Raw genomic sequence first — 27,683 nt, 5'->3', positions numbered from 1 at the left:
GCACAGTCAATGTGATTCAGGCCCTTTTTTCTTTCACGTACCATCAACTTCGTACCCGCTCGCGCACTTTCTCCTCCAGACAATTGAACACTATCACGTGCAATGTAACAACAGGGGAAATGAATGAGCACTAATGTAGCAATGGTCTGTTGCGGCTGGAAGCGCGAGCGTAGTGCAAGCTGACCAAACGAAATGTCATTCTCGGCAGCTTGCAGGGGATGTAAAACGACTTTGCCCTTCCCTAGCTGCGACTTTATTGGAGCAATCAGGCTGCAGAGGTGTTGTCCCCTTCGCAACAGCGAAAGCCCACACCTGATGTGTGCAAACGTTTTGCATTTCATTTCATAATTTGTTTAAAAAGTCCGACACCTGCAAATTGTTAATACTTGACATGTGTGACCGCAGGAGCTGCTCAGTGGCTAAGCCGTTTGCTGCTGACCACAAGTGGCCTCGATCTCCCTTCCCCACGACCGTTTTGCTGAAGTAGATGTAAATCGAGAGCATCCGTGTATCGAGATTTTGATCCAAGTTTAATATCACGAGCTGGTTAAAATAAGTCTGCCGGCCTGCAACATAAGCTGCGCCTCGCAGCACGGGGAATCAAATGCGCCAGTTTTTTTTAAATGTGTTTACACGGAAAACAACAAAAAAGAAAAGGCGAATCACGTTGTTTTAAAATATTACGCAGAAAGTAAGTAAAACCAAATAAGTAAAAAAAAGCACGAAAGCGTGGATATTGCTCTATAATTTTCTTTGCCCTGCCTTTCACAAACAAACGTGTCATCAATGCGAAGGAAGTGAGTTCGGTGGTCAGTTTTTGAAGACAATACAGTGGGCAAGTTCCGTTTTTTACAGATAGAAATAACAACAGATATGTCAGGGAAAACTGTTAAGGTGCCCACTTAATCCCTTGGCAAGAAACTGCAGCCCTCGACCTTGTCTTGGAAGCAGAAACAGTAATAAAGCAGGTGACACGTGCACAAAGGCAGGCCGGTACCTCACACTGTCCCATTCGCCCAGCGATCATCTTTTCTGCTTGTTCTGCAGTTTTGTCTCTTTCAGATCCGCGTTTTTTCGAAGGTGCACTTGTACTGACTGCCCAACTCGCTACATTACTTCTACTGTTACTCGTTCCGGAGGGGAGTAATGCTGTGGACGAATTAAAGAGTGTCTACCCAAAAAAGTTCCATCTCATGCTCCGCGCGTCAGATTTCCCTTTCATTTTGTAACAGCATAATTTCTAATAAGATTCCGCAGTGTAGCGCACGGATTGATGGCCGGGGGACAGGCGGTACGATGACATACTGATTGTTATGCACACATCCGGTATAGCTATCGCAAAAGGAATTGCAGTGGTCAGAGCAATATTGCAGTGACTGAGCGTTAACTAAAGCTTACTTTTAACAAAAGTGTGGCTAACACATTCGATAAGGTGACAGCTAAAAAAATATTCAGGGTGACCAAATAATCTAATTCATTGGTAGTATTTATGTGCCTGTTGTAGGATTTTTTTGTTTCGTTACAAATATAAAAAATGTGCGCCATTGGTATTAAGCGCTGGTATTTGAACGCGCCAGTACGCAGGCCTAAATTTAAGACTTCAAGGTTAGAGTGATGGGCGATTCCATAGCGACGATTGCGATTTCAACAAAAAAGGAAAGGGCAGAAAATATATCCCACCGCCATATCTCTTGGCCGTGTCTTTATGAATAGTCGTTAGGACAACATAACGTCTGGGCGAGGAATTAGGTGCTATCGTCGCCACTTCATGTGTTTTTCTAATATCTCGTAATTGTTTAATTTTGCTTTAAAATTCCGCCGCTTCCCTTGGGGAACAGCAGCATTTCGAATTTTTGTTTGTATTTTGATTTGACTGTCGTTTTAAACTATAAAACTTTTTTTCTAATTTCAGTGATAATTCAACTCATCGAACCGGTTCAAGCTCCCGAACCGGTTCGCGAACCGGTTTGGTACGTGATTTTGTCGAACCGGAACTGAACCGGAACGAAATGATTTCGCCTGAACCAGAACCGTAACCGAACCGGTATTTTTTTTCGGTTCGACACACTGATATATATATATATATATATATATATATATATATATATATATATATATATATATATATATATATATATATATATATATATATATATATATATATATATATATATATTACAGTGCAAAAGGGGAGCAAGTGGCGTGAAGTTGCTCTGGGCGAGCGCAGTGCCAGCCGCGGCAGACCCGCGCCACTCTGGATCGGTCCCTCCGCGCCAATCGCCTTCAGCGCCCGTGAACGCACCTCTGCTGCAAGAACGTGTGCCATAACGTTATTTTCGTGCGTGTCTACTTCATACTGCAACGAAGTCATGCAGAAATGTTGTAACGTAGGGGGAAGCCTCTAAATGAAACTGGGCGCTGATCGAATGCTGCTGCTTTGCAGCTGAGCCGTAGATTTACACTGCTAGGAAGATTGTGTTCAAGGCTTTGCATTCTCCCGCGGATTTTTTTGCCCGCCTTTTTTTTCAGACAGGAAGCCGTGGTTACTGCATCTTGAAAAGCCCACAGTAACCGAGCAGATTACATGCTGCTGTGATGTACGAGCAGCTTGTTGCGGGCTGGTTAGCAGGCTGGTTAGCAGGAGGTAAATACACGTAAGGGCGCATTAAATTTGTTCACAACGAGGGCCCTTAAACACAGTTATAACAGCGTAGTTTATGACTGTGCGGGACTGTGCGGTTCTACTCTGCGTCATCTAATATTTCATGTGCTGATATCGCCGTACTAAATACATATAACCACGTATGGGACGGACACTTAAAGCGTTGACATTCCCAAATATCCCGTCAGCTATCGGTTAGCATAAAATCATCGTTTGCTCTTGGAAAAGAAACTGTGAAATTGTTGTCTAAGCCACTGCAAAGGTAAGAAAAATGCAAATAATACGTGCAGCATAATGGTTGGATATATAAAAAAACGCAGATAGAAATTTTCGGATTAGAGGAAGGGGGGAGGAGGCGGGAGGAGAAGAAATTTTATCTATCCCATCCGTGTTGATTGCTGTCATTCCGGAGCAGTGAAGGGTGTCCTGAGGGAACGAAATTTTTTTCCCGTGACTTTTGCTGCAAAGATGTTAAATGTAATAAAAGCGCTACTATTCCTTCCTAACCGAGGTCTCATGCCGGACTCATTAGCGTAGAGAGAAAAACACCACGGAATATGAACATTCTGCAATTTATTCCGATATGCCTATTAAATGTTCTGTTTACGTTTTCTACGGTCGACGAACTTGAACACTAGGATATAGACTGAGAGCCTCCTAGTGTCAATCACTGTCAGTGCCTCAGTGCTGGGCACACGTGTCTGGTCCAACTTTTCCTCTTTTTTTCCCTCTCTCTTTTTTGCCCATTTCCCCTTTCCCACGTGCAGGATAGCAAACTAGGCTCTAGCCAGGTTAACTTTCCTGACTTTCTTCTACATTCTTCCTTCCTTCCTACCCCTACCCCTATTCTCTCCTCGCCCAATGGAAGTTCTTGTGATAGCCTTCTCGTGAAAGTTTCTTTTTTCGGGGTGTGTTTTTATACCGCTGGCGTGCTGGGCTACACCTGGAAGCCCATAAAGTTTCTTGGTGAATGGTGCTGCATAGACCGAAAGCTACCCATTTTCCCCTATCCGTGAGGCTGGAAAGGGGACATTATCTGTCTGACATAGCTCCTAGTAGCAGAACCGAACGACGACACATGAAAAGCGGAAAACACGTCGAACCTGATACACCCCTGTAATATTTTGCTGATGTTATAATCAAAGTCATGGATTCAAAATCGGCATTGGACCGAATACGAGTCTCGAGGACTGGAAAGCCCTGGAGACTTCGTATTCGGTCGTACATTCCACTTATTTACGTCAGCGCTTCCGCTATACACAAACAAATGTGAATTTCATACTGTTACGTGTATGGAGCATCACATTCGGAACAAAGACCGATATGTAATGCCCATGTGGTCCGTTAGTAGTTACGCAGTCATAAGTGCAGGTGCACACACATGGAAGGAATACCCCGCGTGGAAAACATCGCGCATTGTCTGATATATTTGCAGACAAAACCTCGTCTTCTATGGAGTTGAAAAAATATAAATTACGTTTTATTTTGAAGTAAAACATGCAGATGTGTAGAAAGTCGTGCCCGCAGGCAGGATGTAGAAGAGTTTCTCTTGCGGGCGTCACGCCCATACGGCCTTTATTTGCCTTCCCATACGCGTGTTCAACCTAATAAATCTTTCTTTCTTCATTCACCAGCACTGTGTGGAAGAATTACTGCACAATCGCGTACTTCGTTTTAAACCCAAAAGGGGCGACTGATTTGCTTTATCCGCTCTGAAAAGACAGGAGAGTGCCCGAGCCAGGAACGTACTGGCTTGCGGGGACCGACCCAGTTTCGCGCGTATCTGCCGAAGGTGGCGCTGGGTGTCGTGGGCTCCATGTCGCCCTCCGGGCGCTGTCCGATGCCTATAATCGGCGTCATCTCGATTCCACTTGATCCAAGAACAGGCAAGCTACGTGGCAACAACTGTGGTCAGCATTGGCCTCGTGATTGGTGTTGGCGATCCCTACAGAACTGGTGTACTCCCACACAAGGGGATTGCCCACTCGAATTGAGCAGATGACGGCGAAGGAACAGGGCGAGCCATGATAGCGGCATCGTCATCGGCGTTGAGGGAGACTCCCAGGATCGCATTCCTATGGGACTTACTAATTCATGACCCACGGGCTTAAAAACCATCGTGTAGCGACACAAACCTAAATAAAAAGTAAACAAGAAACCCATTTTGGTTGATGTAGTGTTCACTAGATGGCGCGAGCTGTCTAGCAAGCCAGAGTTTTATTTCGGTATTTCAGTATAGACGTGACATATTTACAAAATAACCAAACTAGGCGGTTAAGAGCATTTTCATGGACCTGCGAACGTATTCGCATTGGTGGACGATGGTTTTCTAGCCCGTGGGTGATAAAGAAGTAAGCCCCCTGGATTGTTAACCGGTGAGTCCCCCTTATGCTTGTAAAGTAGGCGAGACATTCTGCCTGTTGGACTACCGACCCATTTGCCACCTCGTAGGGCTCTTTTGCTGCTATCCGCTATTCCGCTATCTAGTCAATAAACCCTTATTACAACACACACACATATATATATATATATATATATATATATATATATATATATATATATATATATATATATATATATATATATATATATATGTATTTATATATATATGCCCAAGGAGAAGGGGGGTGGTTAGATTCGAACAACCTAAATTACGGCCACTACCCGCCACTTTTTTTTTTTTTTGCGGCCGTATCCCGAAGACACGGACGCAAGAAACAATGTTTTAGTTGGCAAGCATTAAAAAAATAGGTACAGGCAGTGAACCCACCGCTCACGTCTGATACTTCGTCACCCTCCCTACTATTCGTGTCTGTTGAGCCGCTTGGGCCCCCGCTCTCAGTATACCATCGCAGGTCATCTCCTGTTCCGTTGAAGTTGTTTGTAATTGAAAACTCCATAAAGGCACATGGGCCATGGGCATTTCGACCACCTGCAGTGATCATTCCCGTGCCCCGAAATCTCGGCATGCGAACGTTTTAGCGCATATCTTGCTTTTAAGACGAAGGCCTTGAGTTCCCCATTCTGTGAAAAACAGTTGTTGTTGTACGGTACAGAAAATGGCAGGCGCTGCAAAGAGTAAATAAAAAAAAAACCCACATGAGTTCGCATAGTATTTAGACCCAGCTCTTCAGGGCAGGAGGTGCTAACACGCTACCTCCGCTTTTTTTTTTCTTTATTGCCTGATTTGGCACATACAGAACACAGACATTCATTCACAGACAGCCGTCAACCTGACTTTGGTACGTTGCCAGCTGTGGAACAAAAGTTGGCCTAGTGCGTGTCGCGTGGCAGGGGAACATGGCGGCTCAATGAATAGCTCAATGTTACAAATCAGTGGTTCACGCCAGCTATCAATAAGGTTAGGGCGGCGAAGCCAACTGAGCTGCGTGCTTTTTGTTGAGGCCGCTGTCGCATCTGTGCCTTGAAGCTTAGTTTGTAAACGCCCAAGGCCATTCGAGTCATGCCCGTCAGTTCGACTGGCGTTGCCAAGTAGAGCATGCCGACATAGGGGCTGCTCTTGCATGCTGTGCGGCGCCTGTTTCGCCACCAGTTACAGTGTGTATGCGACATAGAGTGCCACAATAGCCTCTGCTGCATTTCCGCGACGATTTGCCCACTTTCTAACGCAGGTATACGACGGTCGTATCGCGACGATACGGCCGTCATAAACCACGATCTGTAACACAAATTGCATACAGTCACAAAGATATTTCCCAGGAATTGCGTTGAAAAAGTGCCCATCCGTGCGGCAACCTCTTATTGCTGCAGGTGATATCCCCCTCGTTTGCTTTCTAATTCTTGGGGTACACTACCAGGTCTTAACGGTGAAGCCTTTCCATTCCTGCTTTAATTTGACTGACGAAGGATCACGGTTCCGCGCTCTATTGCGACCACACTGTACGTCTGCTGCCGTAAAGCCGTACACGCCAAATTCGCACATCACGTCATAGCTGCTCGTCATTGCTGAGTTCGTCGCTTCTGAGCGCGCGCCGCCACTGATATTGCGCTCCTACCACGTGGCAGGCAGGAGAAATTAGCCGAGCATGCCCGGCGCCGTTGCTATGGGAACACTACTGCTGTGTTGTGGACGACGTTTCGGCGCAGACAGCATTAGCCACTGTAAAGAAGAGATGGATTGTATGGAGCCTGTACGCAGTTTGCTGCCTCCTCACGTCATGTAATGAGCCGTTGGTGAGTCCATGTATAGGTTTTCTCGCCCAGCAACTATTAAACCATCGTTTTTTACACTATTCAAGGCGCAAAATTTCCCTTGAAAACCATCAGCGTTTGGGTAATTTGCTCCCAGAAGAATTTCTGCTTATATACCAGCGCGAAGAAGATACCGGACGCACCTTTGCAATGCCGTCCCTCCGGAGATCCCCATTCTGGACATTTGTCACCGCGCGCAGACAAAGAATTGGCAGCACGAATGGTCTGCGCACGTTCACAACGGTCCAGTTGAGCCGTGGTTATCAGCGATGCAAAGGTTTTGAATGGTCCATTTTAAGACATAAAGGTGGTCAGACAGTGGATGAACCACGGGCGTCCGATATCCTCTGGTCTCAAGAGCAATGCTACTGTTAAAAAAGATTTTTAGGACACCGCGTACTTACTTGCTCGTCTTCGCACGTGCGTGCTATGTACGCAGAGGGAGACAAGGCAGGCCCTGCTGCGTCGAGAATGTTGCAGTAGTACGTTTTCACACTTCGTGTAACGTGATCCGCATGCTCTGCGTGTCAAACGCGGGCACGCACGCGCGGTTGGCCGCGACGCTCGACAAAAACAGTAGCGCATCGCGGCACATAGGGGAATAAAACTCTCAGGGAACTCTTTGGGAAACAGGCTACAAGCAATGTGAACTGAAAATGCGCCGCCTATTCATTCCACGGCGGCGAGAACTGCCGTGATCCAGTCAACCGCCGCACAGAATCCCTTTCCGAAACCGGCCCTGTAGTAGGGCCCGTACATATGCGTGCTGGCCTTATTTAAAACCATTCTTGTTGCGCACTGTGGTTGGTTTTTCTTCCGACGTAAAGCTGGCCTGCTGTAAGTGTCAGTGTATCTAGCAAGTACATACAGAGTACATACCGGGTCCAACCTCCCTGGGGCCCCAACATGCCAAAGGCGGACGTAGAGTTGAGCTCGCGTGGAACCAAACTCAGGTAGTGCGCATGCGCAGAGCGTGGGCCCCGTTGTGTGGACGTGCAGGCACTTTAGTGCGTAATTCGACGTTTCGATAGCGATAAACCTTCCCCAATGTTGATAACTGTTCGCACTTCATACCGCCGTGGTGTCAGAGGAATGGCCAATTGTGACGCGGGTGAACACTTCGAGCAATGCACCTTTGACTAAAGTTGCCGTAAAGCCAAGCGACCGCAGCGGGGGTCTCAATGCGCGCTTTCGCGTGACTCCAGCGAGCCCCCATACTTCACAGCGAATCGGGAGCACGTGTAGTGAATGAAATGCAGCAGGCAAGCTAAATCCTGTATACTGTAACGAACTTGAGAATACGGTTCCCATAACCCATACGAGACCCGGCGCATGAGGCATCTCAGTTTTGATTTGAGATGCTCGAGAATGCCGAAACGGTGTTGAGGTGAAATTGACGAGCTTGACATTCGAGCTTGCTCAGAGCCCTCCGCCGAATACGCAATTAGAGGTTAAATCGACCGAAACCTTTAAAACCTTAAGCGATACTGCCCTACGTCTCTTTACCTAAGTAGTCAAGCGAATACTGCGAGCAAGTTTGTTTTTGTTTTTGTGCTAAAGATGGACTAGCCGTGTACTGCATATCGAAGAATCGTGTTTACTCAATTTTTTGCAAATATTTCACAAGTTAAACGAAAGCGCAAGCACGGTTTCTTAGCCAAACGGGGATGCGCAATGTTGATTCACGCCAAGGTTGACTCCTACAATACAGTGCTACACGGCAGTTTCTACGGTTACACGAGTTGACATATCGGCTACAATGTCCTTCCGAAGTAGGTAACCCCCAAACAACAAAATTAGGGAAACTAGCAGAGTTTAATAGGTAATCGGCGGTGTCAGTTTTCGGTGCCATGCTCAGTGAAAAACGCGGACGGATCTCTAGAGAGTAAGATCAAATTAAAAAAAAAGAACACTTCCTGCTTACCTTTAAGTTTTCTTGTTCGAGACAAGAACCTACGCTCGGAGTAGGTGAGGCACCAGGCGCGTCACTTGTGGTCGCCACACAGTCCTACTTATAGTCCAGGTGCAAAACTGTCAGTTCTGGGTGCACAGCCCGAGGGGCAGAGAGTGGCATCAGCGCGCCGCCGGGGGCATCGTCGCGTCGCTTGGAGGCGCTCGATCAGGTGTCCCGTTCCGAGATGCACGCGAGGGGCGGCCGCTCGATGCCACGAGTTGCGGAGACTTTGTCACCGGGCCACGACGCGGGTTCTAAGACGAGAGGCTATCGACCAGATGCTGTTGCTTCGCCGTACCAAGTTGGATTGATTAACGTGCGTTCGCCGTTTCTCGCTGCACCAAGCGAAGAACCTCGACTAGACCGAGTTCGGTTGCGGCATAAACAGACGCTGGACCAGTGCCACACGGCGGGACAACAGCAAGTAGATTCGATAGATTTTGTTAAGCGCCGAAAAGGATTTTTCTGCTCCAAACTTAAACGTAGAACATTGCGTGATGTGGTGAATGAAAGAAGCGTCGATCCCTTATGAGGCAGCCGGCTGCCAAAACAGATGTGCGCGGTCGCAGTGCAGGACGATGGGAAGCGGCCGTGTCACGCGGGCTGCCTGGCAGTGCAGCCAGACGGCAGCGTGGGAAAAAAGCCTGGTCTCTCAGCAGCGGCCGCGAGCTGCTCACACCACGCTCGGGGAGCGGTCGATGCCCGACCGCGGGCGCGAACACGTCTGCGGCCGATCGCGAGGTTCGGGACGCGCTGTTTGGGCCGTGCACGGCGGGCTACGGCCTGCCGACCTTCCTGGGGAGTGAAAGAGCCGCCAGATGGGGGGATGTGTCCTCCGGCGCATGCGCCATGCGCACTGCTGAGCGGCCATCTCTCGTGGCTGACGCTAACTACGCTTCGTTGCGTCGCCGAGAGGAGGGCCCGCGGTTCGAGCGCTCGCGTTCAAACTCGTCCTGTTGTCTTCGGGGGCTGTGCACGCTGCTCCTGGGACGTCACCGTAGGGCAGCGGGGATCCGCTGGCCTGCCGGGACTGGCGCTTCCACGGCACTCTTCATGGATATGCGCCAATAGGGAAACGGCGCTAAGTGTGGGAGCTAATGAGGGTGAAATTTGCAGCTGCGCACTTATGGGACCAGTGGCAATGTCGCTCATTTCCATTTGATTCCCCCTAGATACCCTGTAACAAAGTAGCACTAAAACGTGACACTCATCGCGAATAAAGTACACGACGACACAAGCGCTGCAACAAGCCCAACTGTTTTCCTTCCTGTGTGTATTCATTGCTCGTATAATTAGCTGATTGTTGTTGTTGTTGTTGTTGTGGTTATGCTTTTTTTCTATAACCTCAGCGATTAATTTTGGAGCAGCTGGGCAGGGGTTGCGTCCAGGAAGTTAGGATAGCAGCCCGGATACAGTCCAGTAAGACACGGCGGGCAGGACAGGAAGGAAGGAGAAAAGCGAACGGAAAGGCAGGGCAGTGGAGCCACCGATGATAGTGGGCATCCTGCCGCCGATCAATGCAAGTACCGTAACCCCTAATAATTTCATGTTCAAGCAGTTAGTATGCGTAAAAGCATCGCAATTAAAGACGAGGGAAACAAGAAATACGATGAGAGATATCATTCTAATGAGAGATGAGAGATCATTTTTGCTATTCTAAGCACCCCCCCCCCCCCGATTCTAAGCACGCTAGCCTACTTTCGGAACAAAAAATTGGAAAAAAAGTTTGCATGCGAATGTAAGCACCCCCTTTTCTAAGCAATCATTGAAAGGTGAATTTAAGACCCGTGAAAACGGTCCCACGTTGACGTTGTGGTCAAGTCATCTATGAAGTTTTCAATTGCAAACCAGTTCGACGGAACAGAAGACGACCTGCTGGGGGATACTGGCAGCGGTGGCCTAAGCGGCACAACTGAGTCGAATGGTAGTAAGGGTGACTATCAGACGTACGCGGTAGGTTCGCTGTGCCAATCTTTCTTTGGGATGTTTGCCAAATGAAACATTATTTCTGGCGCGTGTCTCGTTGAGATACGACTGTGAAAAAAAAGTGGCAGGGGGAAGGGGTAATTTAGGTTTTTCGACCCCCCTCCCTTTGGGCATCGCGATTGTGGAAAAAAAGGGGGTGCTTAGAATCGAGAAAATACGGTGTATAGTCCTCCTAAGTCCGTTCCTTACCAATGTAAGGAGTGTATTAGGCGTCATTGTCACCCTTGAGGATAATGATTCCCCATTTCGCTTGATGGCTTTAGCTTATGAAGGATAATGACATCGCTACTCGGCAGGGACAACAACGACCCGTCATTTTGGCCTGCCCCACTCATGACCAGCAGGCTCGCGTTCTCCTCCTCCCTCACGCAAGAGGAGCAACATGACCGGCCCCCCACTGCGAGAATCATGGCCCCACTGATCCCTCAATCCTTCGCATTAGAAAATGTGATTCATGATGGCGATACGTCGTGACCTACGTAAATGGAGACATTAAATTCGAACACAAAAATATGAACCAAAACACGCAAAACTGCAAAATACTGTTCATTGAGGTCCAATAATGGCGAGCGATTGATACATTTGGAAAGACGCATCCCCTACGTTTGTCTTTGTAACCAAGCCATGCGTCATTTTGAGTTGCATGGAAAGAAATGGCGCTATTTGTATGTTTTGGTTCATACTTTCGTGATCACGTTTCATTTCTCCATGTTTCTACGTACGGGGGGAGTGTTTTCTTTTTTTGCAGACAGGCATACATCAATCTGTACAACAAAAAAAGTTTAAACGCTTCTATGAAGGAAGTGTGCGTGCGTGTGTACGTGCTGGCCTGATGTTTGGTTTAGTAATGTTTCGGCTTTCTGTTTGTAAATCGGTATCTGCTACATCTGGCTGCTCCGGCGTCACGAAGTCTCTGTCTATTCCTTAGCCCTTCTTCTACCTCTTCGGAGACTTGTCGTAATATCGTTTTTAGACTGCTTGAAAAACATTGTGCGATGCACGGGCACGTAGCACGTTGCCTAACTGCCTTTTTGGTTTCTGCGAAAATCGGCGCGCTTGCAGCGGCTGCTCCTGTCGGGCCACTGGAAAGCTGTCCAATGTCAGCATCACGTGACGCGAGACGATTCGCTCTTCGGGGGGGAGCGGTGACAGTGCGCGGGTGGCCCTCGGCGAGGCGGGGGAGGAGGGCTGGAAGCCGGGCTATCACCCTTTGGCAGCGCCTCCATTCGGGCTCTGTCATCGCGCGCGGAGAATCAAAACGCGAGACACAAACCAGGGCCGCTCCTCTCCGCCGTGGGGCCCTCGAGCACACTTGAAAAACACGGCCCGTCTTCGCGGATGCATCCCAGCCACCCGCAGCCACGGTCGGCCGCGTGCTGCCGCCCGCATACCGCGCCGAGCCAAGACGCCCCGCCGCTGACTGCCTGAAGGCCTTCCACTGCGTCTACGCCTTTCGCTCGCGGTTGATAATAAAACGACCGTTAAATCACCCAGCGGATAGATACTTCTCTCCTGCTTTCCTTTCTTCCGATAGGCTTGCTTCCTTTTTCCGCTGTCTTCCGCGCTTTTACTATTGTTCTGAATTTTGTTTCTTCCATCGTTCTTGCCCCTTTCATTTGTACTGGTTTTTCGTAATTAACAATTTGTTTTTAAACGTACGTTAGTTTTCTGCGCAAGGTAATACCGTGAAAGTGTTGCGAAAAAGCTGAAACACGTACCCGGAAATAAAAGACGAGGACTGCCCTTTACTTCTCTCCGCCTTCACAGTCTTTTTCTCCCCTGTCTCTGGCTAACGTGTTATAGCAGGCACGACGATTTTTTTTTCCCGTGTCACTGGGGTTTATTTAGTCTTCAAAATTTTAGGCGTTTTTTTTTTTTTTTTTCGCTCCCCCGCGCGCCCACTCCCAGTCTCGCAATAGCTAGCTTGCTCAATGCGCTGTTTGCCCCTTGATTCTTGCTTGCCTGCCCGCCACATCCCGGGCTCCTTGCGTGCTTGCTCGCACACCCACAACCAGCGCGCTGTTTGCTTTTAAGCGATCCGGTTCTGCCGAATCGGTGTTGACACGATGCGGCACCGCGGTCGATTACGCGACACTTCCCCTCCTTCCACTGGTGCCCTCCGCGAGTAAGCCGCCTGTTCATGGTCGAGCTTCGCGCACTAGACGACCTGTTATAGAGGAACGTCCTCCAGTCCGCAGTTGTTAAGGACATCTTTATTTTACCTTTTTTTTTTCTTGTTGCTGTACTTGTAATGCTTGCGGAGTGAATCCAGCCTCTGCATGAAGTTTCAATTCAACCATACGTCTTACCTGCCACTTGTGTAGAACGTGCCTCTGTAAAACCCGTTCGCGGAATGTACTGCGGTGTGCAAAAAGTAGGTCCTTCGTTCGGTCACCCCAAAGGTGCAAAGGAGAACTTCGCTGTCACCTCCACTTTCTTACGAAATACCAGTGCAGGTTAATGCGAAAGTTGTGTAATATGAGTCACCGGTACTCCGTGACACGGCGCTGCCAACGGGCGCGAATCGCGATGGATACGCCAATTATGTTTAGTATACTTGTACTCTCGAAATAGTCCCGAAATGAGTATGCGTACGACTGGCGCATAAAAATAAAAACACCAAGTTTTACCTATTTAAACCACGCCGCCGTGCCCCCATTTCGTTTTGTGAGCGGTAATTCAGAGCAAGAAATATGGATGCGGGACTCCGTAAGTTCCCCTGTCTCTCCCGTAACAAATCAGGAACCCCATCACGCCCACTGAATCAGACCACATGGAAATATAATTTTAGACTGCGAAACAGGGCCACCCGATAATCTTTTTCGTATTCTGTTTCTCTTCTTATATGTCTCCGGTTTGTCGGTTTGTTGAGAAGAATTCACAGACACTTGGTTAACAATCACAGATTCCAGAGATATCATCCAACACCAATGAAAATGGCACACCAGCGCGATTTGTTGGTAAATGTCGCCATGAATTTTATGAACGTGCGACTGAAAAACAGGGCTGCACAAACACGCGCGCCCTCACAAAGTATTGTGGGCGTGTGCGTGTGCGTGTGCGTGTGCGTGTGTGTGTGTGTGTGTGTGTGTGTGTGTGTGTGTGTGTGTGTGCGTGCGTGTGTGTGTGTGTGTGTGTGTGTGTGTGTGTGTGTGTGTGTGTGTGTGTGTGTGTGTGTGTGTGTGTGTGTGTGTGTGTGTGTGTGTGTGTGTGTGACCTTACTGTCTTTGTTGAGGTCAAAGAGACCTTTCGCATAGCTGTAGCAGCAAGAGCCTCCTACGCGATCTGTGGCACCCGGGATCCCCCCCTTTCACATTGGCGCCAAGGAACAAAGGTGGCTCCCCTAAGCAGGGTGTTGCTCCGCAGCACTCCTTACTCGCTGCCTGGGGCGCAAATTTCGCGTCATCGCAGTGCTCGCGTGGGCGAAATTACTCGCTCCCACTCTTCAAGCCGGCCGCCTTCGGCCGGCGCACACACGCGAGCCTTTCGTTTACTTCCCGGGCTCTCGCATCGATGCGGCGAGCTCGGCTGATAAGCGTCCTGACAAGCTCCACGAAGCCGGGCGAGCAGCTACACAGGAGACGGCGAGCCAGGCGGCGGAGCAAAACCCTTTTCTTTTCGGATTAAGCCGTGCACATCCGAGAGAAGCCAGGCGAATGCAAGACAAGGCCCAGAGGAAGCGACAGCCGCGCGCGCGAGTCGAAGCAAGCAGAAGAAGCGCGAGTCGAGGCGGCCGGAGCTGGGGAGTCAAGTCAAGGCGCGCGCAGGCCCGCCGACTGTATGCAGACCAGAGCGGCCGGGACAGGAAACAGGGCACCGCTCGCTCCCGTGCGGAGCGCGGCTTAGCGCGGCTCCCCTCGCTCCCGCCGCCGCTCCCGCCGCTTCAAACCTGCTGCTTTCAGCGGTCTCGCGCAGATGGGCAGCCTTTGCGCGTGTGCAGGCACCGCCTCCGACTGGTAACCAACCACCCCCGGAGCTTGACGCGCCAAAGAAGCGGACAACTCCCGCGTGCAGAGTTGATGTGGCTGCTGAGGGGAACTGGGAGAGAGAGGTGAAATGGCTTCGTAACTGGCCTTTGTCATTGCGATAGGCCAATAGGCCCGAGCAGTATTAGATGCGGAAGCGGTATAAGGTGAGCAACTACGAAACAGGCCAAGTGGAAGGAAGCTGCAGGCTGGGAAAGGGCCGTCCTTGCCAAATAAGAAAGAAATCATCGCGCCGCACGAGAAGCCAACATACTCGGCTTCGTGATGAAAGATGAAAATCACCAGACAAGTGCACATTCGCACAGACAGCGGCGGATAAGGAGCATGACACCGTGCCAGTACTTGCTCCTTCCACGGGTCCTCCCTGTGATTCTGGCCCTCGTTGTGATTCGCGGCTTGCGCTACTTCTCGAAGGTGCATGAGGTCGCGCAGTGGAAATGAGGAGCCGCATGACGAAGGTGCGAACAAGTAATGTTAATGTTTTGTCGCGGTTAAACTCGGACATGTTCGTACAACAACGACCGGACAAAATTCTGTGAGATTAATCGGTAATCTTTTACTTAGACCCTCTAAAACATTCGGTGTTCTGTAAGCCAAACGCTGTTTTAGCTGAAGGCACCCGTTTGCTTGCTCGAATAGGATTTATTCATTTCTTCCGTACTGAGGCAAAAGTAGAAACGGAATTTCCTAGATGATCTCTTTTCACCAGCGCCAAGAGAACTAGACTTTCGGATGACTCCTTAGAAAATATAATTATCAGTAAGATAAGTATCTATAACATTGGTCATTCTTTGGTGCATTAATAAAATCTTTAAGTTTCAGTTTTCTGAAATCGCCCGTGTTTTTCTAGCATATTTCTAACGAGAGAACCCAAACGTTTTTTTTTTTTTCGTTGCATTTGCTACCGGCGTTTCTATATGGCGGCATTGTTAATAGTTTCGACGAGCCGCTACTGAAGTGAGAATAACCCATGTCGGTGCACTCGGGAGACTGGAAATCGCCACTCCCTGCAATGCAATTGGAATGTAATTCGCCAACGCCGAATTGCAAGTCACCATTTGACCAATCTGATGGGTAACTCTGTACATCGCTTTTGAGGGTTTGGGAGATATTTATTCAGTAAAAAAGAAAACGAGTTGGTAAGACCTGTGTATTCCCGTTCATTACGTAACTGATTGACACAAAAAATGTTTTTTTTCGTTCAGGACCCCGCGCGTGAACCTTAATGGGTGTTCCTTTTACATCCGGTCAACTCTGAGCTTCAGACATCCCGTTTAAATGAACTCTTAATTTAAAGTGGAAGAACTCGCTCGTCCTCTGCAATGGAAGCGTGTGCGGCTTACACGCCGGCGTGTGCGTGTCTGAATGATTTGCCAACTGAAAAAAATATCTGCCAGCCAGTGAGGTCTGCCACCATCGCACTTATTTTTAAGGAATTAGAAAAATCACGGGTGCTCCAGCAGGGTGATACCCAACTGCTTCCAAGGATCGCCCATGCAAGACTTTCTATTCGCTTAGGCTGGGGATTTCCTCCAAGTGTTTTACGTTGCCCATGCTTTGCCTGAGTCAGAAGACTCTTACGAATTCTCTGTAGTCACTAAAAAATTTGGAATTCGCCCGTGTGGGAAGGCCCATTGCCAGGAACTAATTTAGTATTATCTCGCGTAACTGTCCGTGTTTTTGGAGTAAATTAGCGTCACATATGTTAGGACTAGTTTGTCTACTTAACACTACTCGTTTAGTACTATATCAGATGTCTCCACCACGACATCACAAAAATATGCAGGATGACCTTATTCACGTAGCTTCTCCAGTCCGCGCGACGCGCATAAATTCGCAAAGCACGTTCGTACACGCAACGCCTGTCTGCAAACCGTCGCAAGTGATTCGGCCACTCGCAACGAATTGCGTTCGGGCGACATGCGTCCACGGAAGCCCCGCTTACTGCCTCCACAGGAAGGCGCGCACCTACTCACATTCGCCAACGTTGTAGAGAGGGTATCCCATGGCCATGACAGTCTGCGGGGTGCCGGGCGCCGTATATCCGCTGGGGCACGCAATCATCGGGCCACCGGAGTAGCTCATGGGATGCGGCTCAGGCGCTCGCGGACACTTCAGCCGCCATCGCACAGCACTCCTCTAGCTCGCGGTCCAGTTGCGCCGCCAGCCAGAACAAGGCGACCTTCTCATCGGCTCGGATCACCTCCTGCGGAATAAAATGGGGCATGACATGAGTAAGAGCAACCCATTTCATGTATGACCCGTATCCCGTGCCGCAAGCGGAAGGTCGGCGAGCCATGCAGTAGCGCAGTCAAGCCAAGTCATTTCCTCCTGACGTCAGTCGAAAACGCCACAGAAAATGGGCGAGGATGCAGAGAGGAGGACTGCATTTTCGAATTGATTTTTCTACTAAATAAATTCGCGTAAACGCACCCAGAGTGGTCGAAACATGGCCTATGGACTGCGGACTAGAATTTGCGCTAATAATCCCGCAATGTTTACAAATCACTTCAGTGTCCCTTTAACGCTATGAATTAGTGGGTACAACTGCCGCCGAGACTCCAAGCGCCACAGAGTTGACTAGAAGTGCCTGTTTTCAGAGGAAAAACGGTCTGCCGCAGACTTCACAGGCTGCAGTGTTTTACAAAGAGCATCATGCAGATGTACTGCTGACAGCGAGCGTTTATGAAAGGACAAGCGAATGGCGACCAAAACGAATTCCTTTGCCCCGTAACAAAGCGAACCTGTATTCGAAATTCCCGCTTTCCGCTTGCTAGTTACCTGGCGCTGGAAACATGACTGCCTTAAAGCCCCTCAAAAAGCTCAGCTTGCCTGCCTCTGCCTGCTTCTGTCTTCTGCCTGCTTCTGCTGACACCGACGAAACGGCAGAGAGCTTCTTTACTAGTAACCACACTCGCGGTGAACGCCGAAACTTGCAAAATGAGAGTCGTCAAGCTATGCAAGCATATATTTCTTTCCTTTGAAGTATACTTCCATAACTACAACTGCAAGCCCAAGGAGCCGAAGCAAGCGGCACCATTAGTTGTGCCGGCCCCACGTAAGTATGTCCCGCAGGTGCACTTCAATTGACATTCACAAGGTTCGTAAACCTTTTCAGTGAGATGTCTGTTGAACGTCCTCTTTGTTTCTACACCTTCCGATGTCACCCTGGAAAACACACCGATTACTTCCAACCTCCATACGGCGTTGTTTTTCCGTCCACACCCCTCCCCCATTCTCCTCGCCGCGCGAGCTGCGCTCTTCGCCGCTCACCCCCTCTCCTCTCCGATAGCGAACACTCTCTCGCGAGGGGCATTGGATTGGATTGGATTGGATTGGATTGGCTTGGCTTGACTTGGGTTGGCTTGGCTTGGCTTGGATTTGGATTGGATTTGGATTGGATTGGATTAAAGTGGTTTGTGTTGGATTGTGTTGCGTCATAGCCGCGCCACGTTGCGTCATAGCCGCGGCAGGGGGTTCATGGCACGTTTCACGCGATGGGAGAATCAACCTAACGGAAACAACAACGGAACCCCCTAAGTGTCGCATCTACACAGGGGTTCCCGCGAGGGGAGGTGGGAGTAATTTTGTCAATAGCTGCCGTAAATGCTGAACGCAACGTTTAAACTGTAGACTAACTACTTTCCGTGTGTCTGCTTCACCACAATGCACGTGAACGACTGATTGCTCCGACTAAAGAGAAAAAAAAAGAGACGAATGAGGGGGGTCCGACACATGATTTGCCTGAAAAACCTAGTCTGCTGTCTGACATCCCGCAATGCAGAACCTCATGAATGCGCTGCGTGATGTAATAGCTGCAGATGACATTTTTTCGGGTCAAATACTATTGCTTGTCTCCCTGCTTAGTCTTTTCTCCTCAAGCTGCTACGCATGGTAAAGCAGGTGCATTGTCTGGGCGCAGGGGGTGCCTCGAAAGGTGGGCTTCTTTTACTGCTACAGAAATGGGTGAATTAGCTAGCTCAAATGAGCCTAGCTTGTGGAGAGAGCGAGAGAGAGAATGCTTTAATGAGACCGAAGAGGTCAGCCCTGCATAATGCTGAGCATGCTACTTGATATGGTTGGTGAACAATTAGTGAGGATTAAATGCTAAAGCGAACAGTAATAATAAAAAGAAAGAAAAAAAAGACAAAAATTGCAGCATCTCCACTCCGTGGATGATGGCGAGGGTGCGGAGTACGGGGACTCGTAATGACATCCAAGTTGCGCCCCGAGTGACATCCGATTTTCGCACCGACCGTCATTCGATTTGAGCCGTGAGTTGAGCCATGATTATTCCCTAAATGAAACTGCAACTCACGGCTCAAATCGAATTTCGCTTGATTTTCGCTTGATGGTGGTGTGCGCACGGATGGACGCGGACGGACATTGGGAGGTACTCCGCACGTTACAGGCGAGGGAGCAAGCCGTTTGACTCTCGTGTACTAACTCTAGGTCGTAGCCCAATGAGTAAGACGACTGACACTAACTCTGCCTGGTCTACCAGACAGTCTCGAATCCTGCCGTTGCCTGCGTGATTTTTCGCGACAGTAAATGCTATGCGCACGGACGCGGACGGACATTGTGCGGTCCTAAGGTGCTCCGCACCTAAAATTGTTTCAATGGGTGGGTTGGCTAAATCATAAGAAAAAAAAAAGAAAAAAGCTGCATGTCATTTGTGCGGTATTCCGAAAGGAACCAAATTCTCTGTGTCTCTTTTTTTTTTTTGGGGGGGGGGGGGGAAGGGGGGGGGGAGCCATGAATGTGTACTGCACCGATATCTTTGTCCATTAAGACGAGATTGCGTACGGTTTCCAGTGCTCCTCTTCGTGGTCTGCGATGAACGCAACATTGCGGCTTTCTCCACTCAATGTGTGTGAATGTTGTTCTCGCTACTGAAGTTGTACTATTACGGCTCTTTGCCTGGGATAGTCATAAAATGCAAAAGGAAACAGATAGAGTTGGTTGGCAGTAAACGGATACGCTGAAACAATTGAAAGCGTAGCGAATAAAAAAATACGAAACCCATGTATAGGTGGGAATCTACGTGAAGCGAAGCTTGAATTGAATTGCGTACCTTTCCGAATTCCTCCCTCACAAAGTGCTTTTTGAAGTATTTTCTGCGCCCGCAAACGAGACGGGCTGCTCTCGCAAGGGGGAGGGGGGCTTTAAGGCCACGAGACGTTGTTGTTATTCTTGCTTGTGGTAGTAGCGCTCACAGTACTGCTCGTCTTCCATGACGTCGCATACGTGGCCAGCATGCTGTTTAGACGCCATCTTCAAGCACTGTCGCCGATTTTGCTTTGGCCGGCAATGGAAGTGCGGTCGGTGGCGCTTCCGTCGGCGCCGCGAATTGGTTCGGTCGGCGGGCCAAGCGTGGCCGGTGGAGCTTCTGTAGGCACGGGGAAATCGCAGGAGCTGCTTGCTTGACCTTGGCTGAGTTTGGAGGCCAGAGGGGCGTTACCAGGCGTTTCCGGAGTTTTTACCTGGGCGCTTGAAATTTTCGTTCACTCCGCGCTGCTACCCAGCTTTTCGTGTGCCTAAGAACGCGCAGCAAAGGCGAACCAAGAAGCTGAAGCATGAGAGTACTGAACGTCTTTGGAAAGGATGGCTCGGGTCTCAGCGACGAGAACCTGCTGAAGAACGCGAATGGTTGCGTGTAACGCTGTAAGCATGAAAAGGGCTGCCCTCAGCCTAAACGATACAAAGACGCTCAAAAGTCAGTTTATTTTGCTTTTATCCATACAAACAGGAAAGCTCGCAATCGACATAGAACAAACAAATAAACAAAACAAACTTCGAGTAAAGTTTGAATATGCATTCATGAAGTCGGCATATTCACACAACCAGCCCACCACCTCGGTGAAGGAACGGAGGTACGTTGGGAATTCGTGTATGAAAATAACGCAGCGCTTTGTCAGGGTTCAGTGCGAAACAAGCGGGCAGCGGGTTGTAAAGACTGCGTTGGTGCTTTGGATACTCATTGCTCTCGGTTGAAACTAAACACTGGCCTTTTTAGCTGATATGCTCCTTCACTTTTCCCCGCGAAGAGGGGATAAAATGAGGCATTATATCTTTTCAATATCGCGATTTTGTTTATTATTGTTTTTTATATGCCGCTTCCGACTTTTTGAAATTCCGTTATCTAGGTTCCGAGGCGGCAAAGAATATTATTTACCATTCCTTTGTCCAATTTATAAAAAAATCAAAGACCAGCATCCAGTGATATTCATACTTTTGTCTCTTTTTTGCCCCAGCCATATCCCATCTGTTAGAAACGAAAGTGAATATGCTTCTCCGCATTACGAAGAAAGCATAATTATGGTGGTCTCCTGTTCTCGCCACGCATATTCCTCAATACTGCTTCAAAAATTAATCAAGGAGATTTTCTACGTTATTATTTATAAGCTGCGCACAACAGGTAGCGTAGCAGAGTCGTCTTGCAAGTGTTTTGCGTATTCGGGGCTAGCTAAATGGCCCCGGTAAAAATTGGTTCCGGAACAATCGGTCCTCTAGTAAACACTGCTAGTTCACTAGTAAAGAAAAAATAATATTCTCAAGGTCGACTTCACCCGTGCTTGGTCTTCAGCCAAGTAAGTGGGAATAGGAATTAAAATTGCCTCCACTTCAGCGATTTTGTACTCACGTGAAATTGACCTAGCCTGAGCTCCATTGAACAATTAGCTTGATATGTGGTTTCAAATACAGGTGAATGATGAAACACTGAAAACGCTGTTTGACCATGATTAGGAAAGCACTCTTAATTTCAGCCCGGTGCTGCGTATAGACACGCAATTGACTCAGTATTGATGTGTACATCTGTCAATACGTCCCAGATTCCGCCTTCCTTTTGTTTTGTTTTTTCTTTTACGTTCAACTTGTCAGGCCGACGCAACAACGCTTGAACAACGAGTCAAAATGGAATCAAACGCAATGTCCGCTCGAGCCTGGCGCCAAAAGAACACTAGCATTGCAGCCTGGCGTCGCAGCATCCCGTAATGGCCCAACCCCCTTACCGACGACGTGCCATTTCCGGAATACTGCTTATGAACGCGGAAATTACCGCGTCGAATTCCTCCGAACCTATCACCTTAACAAATTGGTACTGGCCGCGCGTGAACATGCACCGACGTCTCAGCTCACAGTAGGCTGCTGGATCATCCTCATTCCGATCCTCCTTGATTAGTGAGCTTCCTCATGAGGAGCGGATCCCGTTCATCACGCCTACGCGGGGTGGGATGGTACGCAGCTGCTGAGCACGAGTAAGCGGACTGACGGATGCTAGCACTCTTTGCTTAGCATTAAGGTTTCGGTGTCACTATGATTAGAATTTGCTGGGATAAGGCAGAACTGGAATTTTTCAATGCCTTCTGAGTTGCTGACGTTGTTTTTTTTCACGGACGCTGTGCTAGCACGTGTCTATATGTGCCCGGCCCAGTTACAACGGGGTGCGTAGCCGGGTGAACTGGAACACGTTACGTATTATAAAGAGAACACTGCGGAAGCATGACTAGCAACGAAGGGAGCCGCAAAGCACCAGTGCTGAAAATGGGTGGATTTTTTTTTTGTTTGTTCTGATCGTTAAGATATGTTCCTTACTTTACTCTGGAGGTATAGCTGTATGTGTGAAATACACCGAATGAAAGCAAAAAAAACTTGGTAATCGTCCAGCTAGTTCTCAGACTGACCTCAGACTGACACTTGTGAGTGTAAGTTGGCTCATCTTAACAAACACTGTGACCCACATCGCATGTGGCCCTCACTCCGCTCGGTACAGTCATTTTGATCAAGCGACAAGCTCCCCTAAGTCCACCGAGGCTCTCCGTGTCCATGCCTCGACTGTAAACGCGCGGTGCTTCGCGAGGTATGCGAAGGTAAAAAGAGAAGTGCACCAACGACAAGAACGAAAGGCAAAAGGGAACACGCCCGAGATGTCGTATTGACGTTCTCCCGCGAAAGGCTGCCTGAAGGTTGCGCAGGTGCTGCAGGCAAGCGCAAAACAAAGAGCGAATGAAGCGCGGGTGCTCAAAAGAGAGCGAAACCAAACGAAGGAAGCCAATGGGGAGGGGGGGGAGGCGGTGAAACAGGAAGCAGCAGGCGCAAGCGCGACCAGGCGGAAGGCGGCCATCTGCGCCCTGCGGAGGAGCACCCGCTGGAGGCAAGGCAAAAAGAGAAAAGCGCACAACTCCGGCCCGAGAGAGAGGCGCGAGAGGACGTATAAATAACAGAGGAGAAAGAAAAGGCGGGGGAAAGCGTACGAGGAGACGCAGATGTTCACGGCTTTCCCCAGGCAAACTGGCACCAATGCCTGCTGCCGCCGCCGCCGACCAGCCGTTATCAAACGGCGACGCAAACTCCACGGCGAGAACACGACAATGCGTCATCCAGGGGAGGAGGCCCTCATTGAATTCCTACGCGCGGTGTGCCCCGTGCCGCCGCGGCGAGTGGATGTACTCCGGAGGGACACGCCGCCGCAGGAATGCGTTTCAAAACGCCTGGAGTGTGTGCAATGGGGTGTAAACTGCAGCGACCGCCGCCGTACTGGTCGTGACGCAAGCGGGGCTCGCGACAACAAATGCGCTCAGCTGGTTACCAAAGGGCACACAGAGCCGCTCGATTGCAGATGACCCTGCTCAATTTCTGGATTTAGCCACACTCTTACTGCCTCCTTGCGCTTCGCAGCTTCAAATTTCGCTTTGATTATGGGCTTGGACCGCTGGAACGTGGTTCTGGCTTTCGCGGTTCTCGTCCCCGTTGACTGCGTCTTCGTTAGCGTGAAAGGGGCGACTTGCCGGAAGTGAGGCGCGTGTTAAGGAAGGCTCAGCGATTATACATAAATGGCAGTAACAAAACGAAAAATGCAATGTGACGAAATAAAAAAGCACCGTAATTCATTTTCCCATTTCCTTGTGATCTAACGCAAACGGAATACCAAACGCAATTTAGTAATTGTGCCATTTTGTTCTGTAACATTTTGAGTAATAAGGGCTGATAAATCATAGATTGCCACGACCACGCGCGAGCTTGAACAAATCTACAGAAATACGGGTAGCGAAATGAGATCACTGCATGTGTCCCCACCGGCCCGGGGAAAATGTCACACTGACGTTATTTCTACTGGCAAATCGACGCGGCTCTCCGTCGTAGGATGACGGAGGTGCTTGAAACTCCGAGAACGCGCCGGAATGGATGGTTGAAGTTGGAAAGCGCGTTTTCCATGCTGCTTCAAGTCTATTTGCGTACACTTTCTGTGTGAAAGGCTTTTGTGTCTGGGGGTGTATCGGAGCTAAAGAACATGTCCTTGTTTATGAAGGGGGAATTGTTCTGACAGACTTTATTTTAAACTCGCTTCCTCCCCGATTCTCACCTTTAAAAAAAAAAAAAGACCACCCCATGTTTCCGCCCGGATTAAAAATTATAAAACATGAGTACAAAATCACCGAATCATGCTCTTCAGAACGAGATAACGCCATAAACGCTCACGTGACATGTCGAGTGAACGCCTAACATATCAAGTTTCAAGTTTATTCACTTCTTTCCATCAGTGGAAAGTGAAGCAAGAGCTAAAGGCTACGGCCTTACATAGGCTCTTGCTCCACGGGTCATTCCAGGCATCACAGTGCAATCAGTAAACTGCTGGCCTTATTGATTCATAATGTACGTCAAATGCAACCAGTGATAAGTACACTGGGTCAAAAAGGACGCGTCCTTCTCGCTGGTTCCACTTTAAGTGTCTGATATATCCTAGTCACAAACGACGGGTAGAGTTCGCTAGCGCGAGGAGTCTTTGGTGGACAGATCAACATCGATCGAAGCGACAGGACAATACGTCTCCTCCATTTGGTTTCATGGCCGTACACAATCACGCGCTCGTAACAAAACACCCATGTCCACGCGAGGCGTGCATGGCCAGGAAAATGGAATGTAGCCGCCCTGTACACTTACATCGTCGATTTCAAGATTTCTTGATGTGCACACCTGAAGTCAGAGTGCACAGCAAATACATTGTGCTGTACTATCTCTCATACGATGCGTAAACTCTCGAGTGGTGTAGTGCCTCAACATTGTGTTAGTGCCGCAGCAGTGTCAAATGAGAGCATTAAATGAAGAAATATTTTCTAGAACTAGAAGCTTACCGTGACGTTTACAATCTGGCATCGCTTGTGACCCCTCCTGAATCTGTCGTGCAGTGGCAGGTAGGCGCCGATGAACACCCGGTCATCACACAACAAGGTTATTCGTGAAATTTGGTTTGGTAGTGGCTCTTCAACCGTAGAAGATTCCAGTAATATGTTCCGGCCAGCAACTGCCCCTTCCCAAAAGCTTGTGTGTGTGCGTCGGTGTGTGTGTGCATGTGTGTGTGCATGTGTGCGTGTGTGTGCATGTGTGTGTGCGTGCATGCGTGTGTGGGTGTGCATGTGTGTGTGTGTGCGTGTGCGCGTGCGTGTGTGTGTGCGTGCATGTGAGTGCGTGTGCGCGCGTGTGTGCGTGTGTGTGTGCGTGTGTGTGTGCGTGCATGTGTGTGCGTGCGTGTGTGTGCACGTGTGCGTGTGTGTGCGTGTGTATGCTTGTGTGTGCGTGTGTGCGTGTGTGTGCGTGCGTGTGCGTGCGTGTGCGTGCGTGTTTGCATGTGTTCGTGCGTGCATGTGTGTGCGTGTGTGCGTGCGTGTGTGCGTGTGTGCGCGCGTGTGGGCGTGTGCGTGTCTGCGTGCGTGCGTGCGTGTGTGTCTGCGTGCGTGCGTGTGTATGTGTGTGTGTGCGTGCGTGTGTGCGTGTGTGTGCGTGTGTGCGTGCGCGTGGGCATGTGCGTGTCTGCGTGCGTGCGTGTGTGTGCATGTGTGCGTGCGTGTGTGTGCATGTTCGCGTGCGTGTGTGTGCGTGTGTGCGTGTGCGTGCGTGCGTGCGTGTGTGCGTGCGTGCGTGCGTGTGTGTGCGTGTGTGCGTGTGCGCGCGTGTGTGCATGTGTGTGTGTGCGTGCGTGCGTGTGTGTGCGTGTGTGCATGTGCGCGCGCGTGTGTGCATGTGTGTGTGTGCGCGCGTGCGTGTGTGGAACAATAGACTTTCTGTCCAGAAATGCTTCCTGTTGTAATGACGAGAGCCATTTGAGAACGGCTCGCGGCCGTGACGGCCGGTATTCCTATATTTGTCTTTTTAAAGGAGGAACTCTAATCGGCGTTGACGCTACGTGCAGATCTGAGGCTGGGCCGGTGGTCTTGTAAGTGAAACGCGTCGGCGTCGTCGACACCCTAAAATACCTGCGGCGAACAATAGACGTCCCAGAAGAATGCAGCACACCTCACCCTTGGCATGCGTACGGTAAAATAGCTGCCACGAAAGCAGCGAACAGAACATGTTGCCGCGCAGAAGGAACACGGAGGCGTCATGCTGTTGAAACACCCGCTCAACGTTCCTTCCACCCGGAATGTGTATGCGTAGCGAAGCGTCATCGTTTCCAGAAGAGCGCAGCAGAAGAACGCAAGCCTCTCCGCCCCGCCCCGTTGCTTATGCACGTGGTTCGGCATTGTGACTGTACCCGTCATTTAGACCTACGTTGCAGGTAACTGTTCCTCTAAATACATCTTCGTAGTGTTCAAACAAAATAACTTCCTTCTTGTTCATTGATATTCTGAACTTCATTGCAATTGCGATATCCCACAGAAATTCCGTATGACCGGAGGCGCCATCGAGTTTCGCGCTTACAGTTTTCTCAGGCAGTAAGATGAGGCACCGTGAGTTTTGTGTTGAAATTCAAGCAAAGAAACTACACAACTACGAAAATATGAGCAGCGACTGCGTGGTCCGGCCTGCTCTAATTTGTATGGGTAATACCAATAGGTACATTACAATAAAAAAGAGCTCTAGTTCCAAATGACCTCGCTTTAGAAGCCTCACGAACAACTAGCTACATCTCTAAGTCAAATGTGTCAAGTCATCGTCAATCACGTGCACGCGTTCAAATTCCTCTTGCTGCACCGACTGACACCGTTGGGGACGCTTATCGGCTCTCAGTTGTGGGAAATACAAAAGCGTCCTTCATGTTATGTTTATTAATTGTGGTCTAACCGACTTACGATTGTTTAACTGAAATCAGGAATGTGGATATTATATACTCATGGTCAGTTTGAGGGGCACGCCGACCAAAACAATATCGGCACATATATGCAAGAAGCTGCACTTGTCTAATGTTATCGGTGTAAAAAGTTTTGACTTCGCCATGAAACTCCTGACTCGTAGTGTAAACGCTTTTCGTTTCATTGCACTGTCAGACGTCTGGAAGCAGACCCACCCCCCTCTCCACTGAGCAAGTTGTTCTTTATCCTGATGACACGGGTGACAGCCAATAATGAGAAATAACTTCGTTTTGGCGCCTTGTATTCAACCCGAAGAAATGGGCCGCGGCTGCTTTGCATCATATACAGTTTACTTAATATCTCTGGAAAAACCGCCGGTTTCGTACAGCGCAAATAACTCATTCGTATGCCCTCCAAAGCCTTCGCCTTCTTCAATTGGCAACTGGCAGCTGTGTAAGATCATTCAGCGTCTTGTGGCACAAATTCTCCGGCGCCGCCCACGCGCTCTTCTTTCCACCACGCGCTGTCCCGTCGCCACCGGTCTTAAAAAGCCCGTTCTACATGGGGCGAATTTCACCTGCGAATCCGCAGTTGCGGCGCCGCCCGTGCGGCAAAACGATTTATTTTCCTGCTTTCACTGCTGAGACATACTGCCAAATGCTAAGCGGCGTTCACAAGAGAAGTTCGACTCTTCCAAACATTTGAAAATTCGCCACAGCAACGAGAATACATCGTTTTGGTGCACGAGCGGCGCCGCAGCTGCGAATTCGCCTGAACTCTTTCCGCCGCTGTCCTCATCGATACTTTTACGGGTG

General features: G+C 49.3%; 1 protein-coding gene across 1 annotated transcript in view; it reads right to left on the bottom strand.

Annotated features, from left to right (window-relative positions):
- Nvy (CBFA2/RUNX1 partner transcriptional co-repressor nervy) overlaps positions 1-9,589 on the bottom strand; it is a 172,362-nt gene extending 162,773 nt beyond the window's left edge. Inside the window, exon 1 of the mRNA XM_077681887.1 lies at positions 8,799-9,589. The gene's annotated coding sequence lies outside the window, so the exon portion shown is untranslated. The remainder of the gene's footprint in view (positions 1-8,798) is intronic.
- Positions 9,590-27,683: the final 18,094 nt, after the last annotated feature.

This window comes from Haemaphysalis longicornis, unplaced genomic scaffold (assembly GCF_048455015.1).
Source record: "Haemaphysalis longicornis isolate Haplotype H1 unplaced genomic scaffold, Haemaphysalis longicornis Haplotype H1 scaffold_1, whole genome shotgun sequence".
Classification (NCBI taxonomy): Eukaryota; Metazoa; Arthropoda; class Arachnida; order Ixodida; family Ixodidae; genus Haemaphysalis; species Haemaphysalis longicornis.
The sequence above is the reverse complement of the archived record's forward strand: the minus strand, read 5'-3'. Positions and strand labels throughout refer to the sequence as shown.